A 7,105-nucleotide genomic window follows, 5' to 3' on the forward strand; every position below is an offset into this window, starting at 1 on the left:
TTGATGTTAGAATGTTGTGTGAGGGGGTGTGTTGATATTAGAATGTTGTGTGAGGGGGTGTATTGATGTTAGAATGTTGTGTGAGGGGGTGTATTGATGTTAAAATGTTGTGTGAGGGGGTGTTGATGTTAGAATGTTGTGTGAGGGGGTGTATTGATGCTAGAATGTTGTGTGAGGGAGTGTATTGATATTAGAATGTTGTGTGAGGGGGTGTTGATATTACAATGTTGTGTGAGGGGGGGTATTGATGTTAGAATTTTGTGTGAGGGGGTGTATTGATGTTAGAATGTTGTGTGAGGGGGTGTTGATGCTAGAATGTTGTGTGAGGGGTTGTTGATGCTAGAATGTTGTGTGAGGGGTGTATTGATGTTAGAATGTTGTGTGAGGGGGTGTTGATGCTAGAATGTTGTGTGAGGGGGTGTTGATGCTAGAATGTTGTGTGAGGGGGTGTATTGATGTTAGAATGTTGTGTGAGGGGGTGTTGATGCTAGAATGTTGTGTGAGGGGGTGTTGATGCTAGAATGTTGTGTGAGGGGTGTATTGATGTTAGAATGTTGTGTGAGGGGGTGTATTGATGCTAGAATGTTGTGTGAGGGGGTGTATTGATGTTAGAATGTTGTGTGAGGGGGTGTATTGATGCTAGAATGTTGTGTGAGGGGGTGTATTGATGTTAGAATGTTGTGTGAGGGGGTGTATTGATATTAGAATGTTGTGTGAGGGAGTGTTGATGTTAGAATGTTGTGTGAGGGGGTGTATTGATGTTAGAATGTTGTGTGAGGGGGTGTGTTGATATTAGAATGTTGTGTGAGGGGGTGTATTGATATTAGAATGTTGTGTGAGGGGGTGTTGATGTTAGAATGTTGTGTGAGGGGGTGTATTGATATTAGAATGTTGTGTGAGGGGGTGTTGATGCTAGAATGTTGTGTGAGGGGGTGTTAATATTAGAATGTTGTGTGAGGGGGTGTATTGATGTTAGAATGTTGTGTGAGGGGGTGTTGATGCTAGAATATTGTTTGAGGGGGGGTATTGATGTTAGAATGTTGTGTGAGGGGGTGTATTGATATTAGAATGTTGTGTGAGGGGGTGTATTGATGTTAGAATTGTGTGAGGGGGTGTATTGATGTTAGAATGTTGTGTGAGGGGGTGTGTTGATATTAGAATGTTGTGTGAGGGGGTGTACTGATGTTAGAATGTTGTGTGAGGGGGTGTATTGATATTAGAATGTTGTGTGAGGGGGTGTTGATGTTAGAATGTTGTGTGAGGGGGTGTATTGATATTAGAATGTTGTGTGAGGGGGTGTATTGATGTTAGAATGTTGTGTGAGGGGGTGTATTGATATTAGAATGTTGTGTGAGGGGGTGTATTGATGTTAGAATGTTGTGTGAGGGGGTGTATTGATGTTAGAATGTTGTGTGAGGGGGTGTTGATTTTAGAATGTTGTGTGAGGGGGTGTTGATGTTAGAATGTTGTGTGAGGGGGTGTATTGATGTTAGAATGTTGTGTGAGGGGGGGTTGATTTTAGAATGTTGTGTGAGGGGGTGTTGATGTTAGAATGTTGTGTGAGGGGGTGTATTGATGTTAGAATGTTGTGTGAGAGGGTGTATTGATGTTAGAATGTTGTGTGAGGGGGTGTTGATGTTAGAATGTTGTGTGAGGGTGTGTTGATGCTAGAATGTTGTGTGAGGGGGTGTTGATATTAGAATGTTGTGTGAGGGGGTGTATTGATATTAGAATGTTGTGTGAGGGGGTGTTGATATTAGGATGTTGTGTGAGGGGGTGTATTGATGTTAGAATGTTGTGTGAGGGGGTGTTGATGTTAGAATGTTGTGTGAGGGGGTGTGTTGATGTTAGAATGTTGTGTGAGGGGGTGTGTTGATGTTAGAATGTTGTGTGAGGGGGTGTATTGATGTTAGAATGTTGTGTGAGGGGGTGTATTGATGTTAGAATGTTGTGTGAGGGGGTGTATTGATGTTAGAATGTTGTGTGAGGGGGTGTGTTGATATTAGAATGTTGTGTGAGGGGGTGTATTGATGTTAGAATGTTGTGTGAGGGGGTGTATTGATGTTAAAATGTTGTGTGAGGGGGTGTTGATGTTAGAATGTTGTGTGAGGGGGTGTATTGATGCTAGAATGTTGTGTGAGGGAGTGTATTGATATTAGAATGTTGTGTGAGGGGGTGTTGATATTAGAATGTTGTGTGAGGGGGGGTATTGATGTTAGAATTTTGTGTGAGGGGGTGTATTGATGTTAGAATGTTGTGTGAGGGGGTGTTGATGCTAGAATGTTGTGTGAGGGGGTGTTGATGCTAGAATGTTGTGTGAGGGGTGTATTGATGTTAGAATGTTGTGTGAGGGGGTGTTGATGCTAGAATGTTGTGTGAGGGGGTGTTGATGCTAGAATGTTGTGTGAGGGGGTGTATTGATGTTAGAATGTTGTGTGAGGGGTGTTGATGCTAGAATGTTGTGTGAGGGGGTGTTGATGCTAGAATGTTGTGTGAGGGGTGTATTGATGTTAGAATGTTGTGTGAGGGGGTGTATTGATGCTAGAATGTTGTGTGAGGGGGTGTATTGATGTTAGAATGTTGTGTGAGGGGGTGTATTGATGCTAGAATGTTGTGTGAGGGGGTGTATTGATGTTATAATGTTGTGTGAGGGGGTGTATTGATATTAGAATGTTGTGTGAGGGAGTGTTGATGTTAGAATGTTGTGTGAGGGGGTGTATTGATGTTAGAATGTTGTGTGAGGGGGTGTGTTGATATTAGAATGTTGTGTGAGGGGGTGTATTGATATTAGAATGTTGTGTGAGGGGGTGTTGATGTTAGAATGTTGTGTGAGGGGGTGTATTGATATTAGAATGTTGTGTGAGGGGGTGTTGATGCTAGAATGTTGTGTGAGGGGGTGTTGATATTAGAATGTTGTGTGATGGGGTGTATTGATGTTAGAATGTTGTGTGAGGGGGTGTTGATGCTAGAATGTTGTGTGAGGGGGGGTATTGATGTTAGAATGTTGTGTGAGGGGGTGTATTGATGTTAGAATGTTGTGTGAGGGGGTGTATTGATATTAGAATGTTGTGTGAGGGGGTGTATTGATGTTAGAATTGTGTGAGGGGGTGTATTGATGTTAGAATGTTGTGTGAGGGGGTGTGTTGATATTAGAATGTTGTGTGAGGGGGTGTACTGATGTTAGAATGTTGTGTGAGGGGGTGTATTGATATTAGAATGTTGTGTGAGGGGGTGTTGATGTTAGAATGTTGTGTGAGGGGGTGTATTGATATTAGAATGTTGTGTGAGGGGGTGTATTGATGTTAGAATGTTGTGTGAGGGGGTGTATTGATATTAGAATGTTGTGTGAGGGGGTGTATTGATGTTAGAATGTTGTGTGAGGGGGTGTATTGATGTTAAAATGTTGTGTGAGGGGGTGTATTGATATTAGAATGTTGTGTGAGGGGGTGTATTGATATTAGAATGTTGTGTGAGGGGGTGTATTGATGCTAGAATGTTGTGTGAGGGTGTGTATTGATGTTAGAATGTTGTGTGAGGGGGTGTTGATATTAGAATGTTGTGTGAGGGGGTGTATTGATATTAGAATGTTGTGTGAGGGGGTGTTGATGTTAGAATGTTGTGTGAGGGGGTGTGTTGATATTAGAATGTTGTGTGAGGGGGTGTATTGATGTTAGAATGTTGTGTGAGGGGGTGTATTGATAGAATGTTGTGTGAGGGGGTGTGTTGATGTTAGAATGTTGTGTGAGGGGGTGTTGATGTTAGAATGTTGTGTGAGGGGGGTATTGATGTTAGAATGTTGTGTGAGGGTGTGTTGATGTTAGAATGTTTTGTGAGGGGGTGTGTTGATTTTAGAATGTTGTGTGAGGGAGGTATTGATGTTAGAATGTTGTGTGAGGGGGTGTTGATGCTAGAATGTTGTGTGAGGGGGTGTATTGATGTTAGAATGTTGTGTGAGGGGGTGTATTGATGTTAGAATGTTGTGTGAGGGGGTGTTGATTTTAGAATGTTGTGTGAGGGGGTGTTGATGTTAGAATGTTGTGTGAGGGGGTGTATTGATGTTAGAATGTTGTGTGAGGGGGTGTTGATGTTAGAATGTTGTGTGAGGGGGTGTATTGATGTTAGAATGTTGTGTGAGGGGGTGTATTGATGTTAGAATGTTGTGTGAGGGGGTGTTGATTTTAGAATGTTGTGTGAGGGGGTGTTGATGTTAGAATGTTGTGTGAGGGGGTGTATTGATGTTAGAATGTTGTGTGAGGGGGTGTTGATGTTAGAATGTTGTGTGAGGGGGTGTATTGATATTAGAATGTTGTGTGAGGGGGTGTATTGATGTTAGAATGTTGTGTGAGGGGGTGTATTGATATTAGAATGTTGTGTGAGGGGGTGTATTGATGTTAGAATGTTGTGTGAGGGGGTGTATTGATGTTAGAATGTTGTGTGAGGGGGTGTTGATTTTAGAATGTTGTGTGAGGGGGTGTTGATGTTAGAATGTTGTGTGAGGGGGTGTATTGATGTTAGAATGTTGTGTGAGGGGGGGTTGATTTTAGAATGTTGTGTGAGGGGGTGTTGATGTTAGAATGTTGTGTGAGGGGGTGTATTGATGTTAGAATGTTGTGTGAGAGGGTGTATTGATGTTAGAATGTTGTGTGAGGGGGTGTTGATGTTAGAATGTTGTGTGAGGGTGTGTTGATGCTAGAATGTTGTGTGAGGGGGTGTTGATATTAGAATGTTGTGTGAGGGGGTGTATTGATATTAGAATGTTGTGTGAGGGGGTGTTGATATTAGATGTTGTGTGAGGGGTGTATTGATGTTAGAATGTTGTGTGAGGGGGTGTATTGATGTTAGAATGTTGTGTGAGGGGGTGTTGATGTTAGAATGTTGTGTGAGGGGGTGTGTTGATGTTAGAATGTTGTGTGAGGGGGTGTGTTGATGTTAGAATGTTGTGTGAGGGGGTGTATTGATGTTAGAATGTTGTGTGAGGGGGTGTATTGATGTTAGAATGTTGTGTGAGGGGGTGTATTGATGTTAGAATGTTGTGTGAGGGGGTGTGTTGATATTAGAATGTTGTGTGAGGGGGTGTATTGATGTTAGAATGTTGTGTGAGGGGGTGTATTGATGTTAAAATGTTGTGTGAGGGGGTGTTGATGTTAGAATGTTGTGTGAGGGGGTGTATTGATGCTAGAATGTTGTGTGAGGGAGTGTATTGATATTAGAATGTTGTGTGAGGGGGTGTTGATATTAGAATGTTGTGTGAGGGGGGGTATTGATGTTAGAATTTTGTGTGAGGGGGTGTATTGATGTTAGAATGTTGTGTGAGGGGGTGTTGATGCTAGAATGTTGTGTGAGGGGGTGTTGATGCTAGAATGTTGTGTGAGGGGTGTATTGATGTTAGAATGTTGTGTGAGGGGGTGTTGATGCTAGAATGTTGTGTGAGGGGTGTATTGATATTAGAATGTGTGTGAGGGAGTGTTGATGTTAGAATGTTGTGTGAGGGGGTGTATTGATGTTAGAATGTTGTGTGAGGGGGTGTGTTGATGCTAGAATGTTGTGTGAGGGGGTGTTGATGCTAGAATGTTGTGTGAGGGGTGTGTTGATGTTAGAATGTTGTGTGAGGGGGTGTATTGATGCTAGAATGTTGTGTGAGGGGGTGTATTGATGCTAGAATGTTGTGTGAGGGGGTGTATTGATGCTAGAATGTTGTGTGAGGGGGTGTATTGATGTTAGAATGTTGTGTGAGGGGGTGTATTGATGCTAGAATGTTGTGTGAGGGGGGGTGTTGATGTTAGAATGTTGTGTGAGGGGGTGTATTGATGTTAGAATGTTGTGTGAGGGGGTGTGATGTTAGAATGTTGTGTGAGGGGGTGTTGATGTTAGAATGTTGTGTGAGGGGTGTGTTGATATTAGAATGTTGTGTGAGGGGGTGTTGATGTTAGAATGTTGTGTGAGGGGGTGTATTGATGTTAGAATGTTGTGTGAGGGGGTGTATTGATGTTAGAATGTTGTGTGAGGGTGTGTTGATGTTAGAATGTTGTGTGAGGGGGTGTATTGATGTTAGAATGTTGTGTGAGGGGGTGTATTGATGTTAGAATGTTGTGTGAGGGTGTATTGATGTTAGAATGTTGTGTGAGGGGGTGTTGATGTTAGAATGTTGTGTGAGGGGGTGTATTGATGTTAGAATGTTGTGTGAGGGGTGTGTTGATGTTAGAATGTTGTGTGAGGGGTGTGTTGATGTTAGAATGTTGTGTGAGGGGGTGTATTGATGTTAGAATGTTGTGTGAGGGGGTGTATTGATGTTAGAATGTTGTGTGAGGGGTGTGTTGATGTTAGAATGTTGTGTGAGGGGGTGTGTTGATGTTAGAATGTTGTGTGAGGGGGTGTATTGATGTTAGAATGTTGTGTGAGGGGGTGTTGATGTTAGAATGTTGTGTGAGGGGGTGTGTGATGTTAGAATGTTGTGTGAGGGGTGTATTGATGTTAGAATGTTGTGTGAGGGGTGTGTTGATGTTAGAATGTTGTGATGAGGGGGGGTGTTGATGTTAGAATGTTGTGTGAGGGGGTGTTGATGTTAGAATGTTGTGTGAGGGGGTGTTGATGTTAGAATGTTGTGTGAGGGGTGTATTGATGTTAGAATGTTGTGTGAGGGGGTGTATGATGTTAGAATGTTGTGTGAGGGGGTGTATTGATGTTAGAATGTTGTGTGAGGGGGTGTATTGATGTTAGAATGTTGTGTGAGGGGGTGTATTGATGTTAGAATGTTGTGTGAGGGGGTGTGTTGATGTTAGAATGTTGTGTGAGGGGGTGTATTGATGTTAGAATGTTGTGTGAGGGGGTGTTGATGTTAGAATGTTGTGTGAGGGGGTGTTGATGTTAGAATGTTGTGTGAGGGGGTGTGTTGATGTTAGAATGTTGTGTGAGGGGGTGTATTGATGTTAGAATGTTGTGTGAGGGGGTGTATTGATGTTACAAGAACCAGGTGAGAGGTTAGGGGTCATCAGAACCCAGGTGGAGAAGTTAGCGGTCATCAGAACCCAGGTGAGAGGTTAGGGGTCATCAGAACCCAGTGTGAGAAGAAGTGTCATCAGAACCCAGGTGAGAGATTAGGGGGTCA

The sequence above is a fragment of the Salmo salar genome, chromosome 17 (assembly GCF_965601325.2).
Source record: "Salmo salar chromosome 17, fSalSal1, whole genome shotgun sequence".
In the NCBI taxonomy this organism is placed as follows: domain Eukaryota; kingdom Metazoa; phylum Chordata; class Actinopteri; order Salmoniformes; family Salmonidae; genus Salmo; species Salmo salar.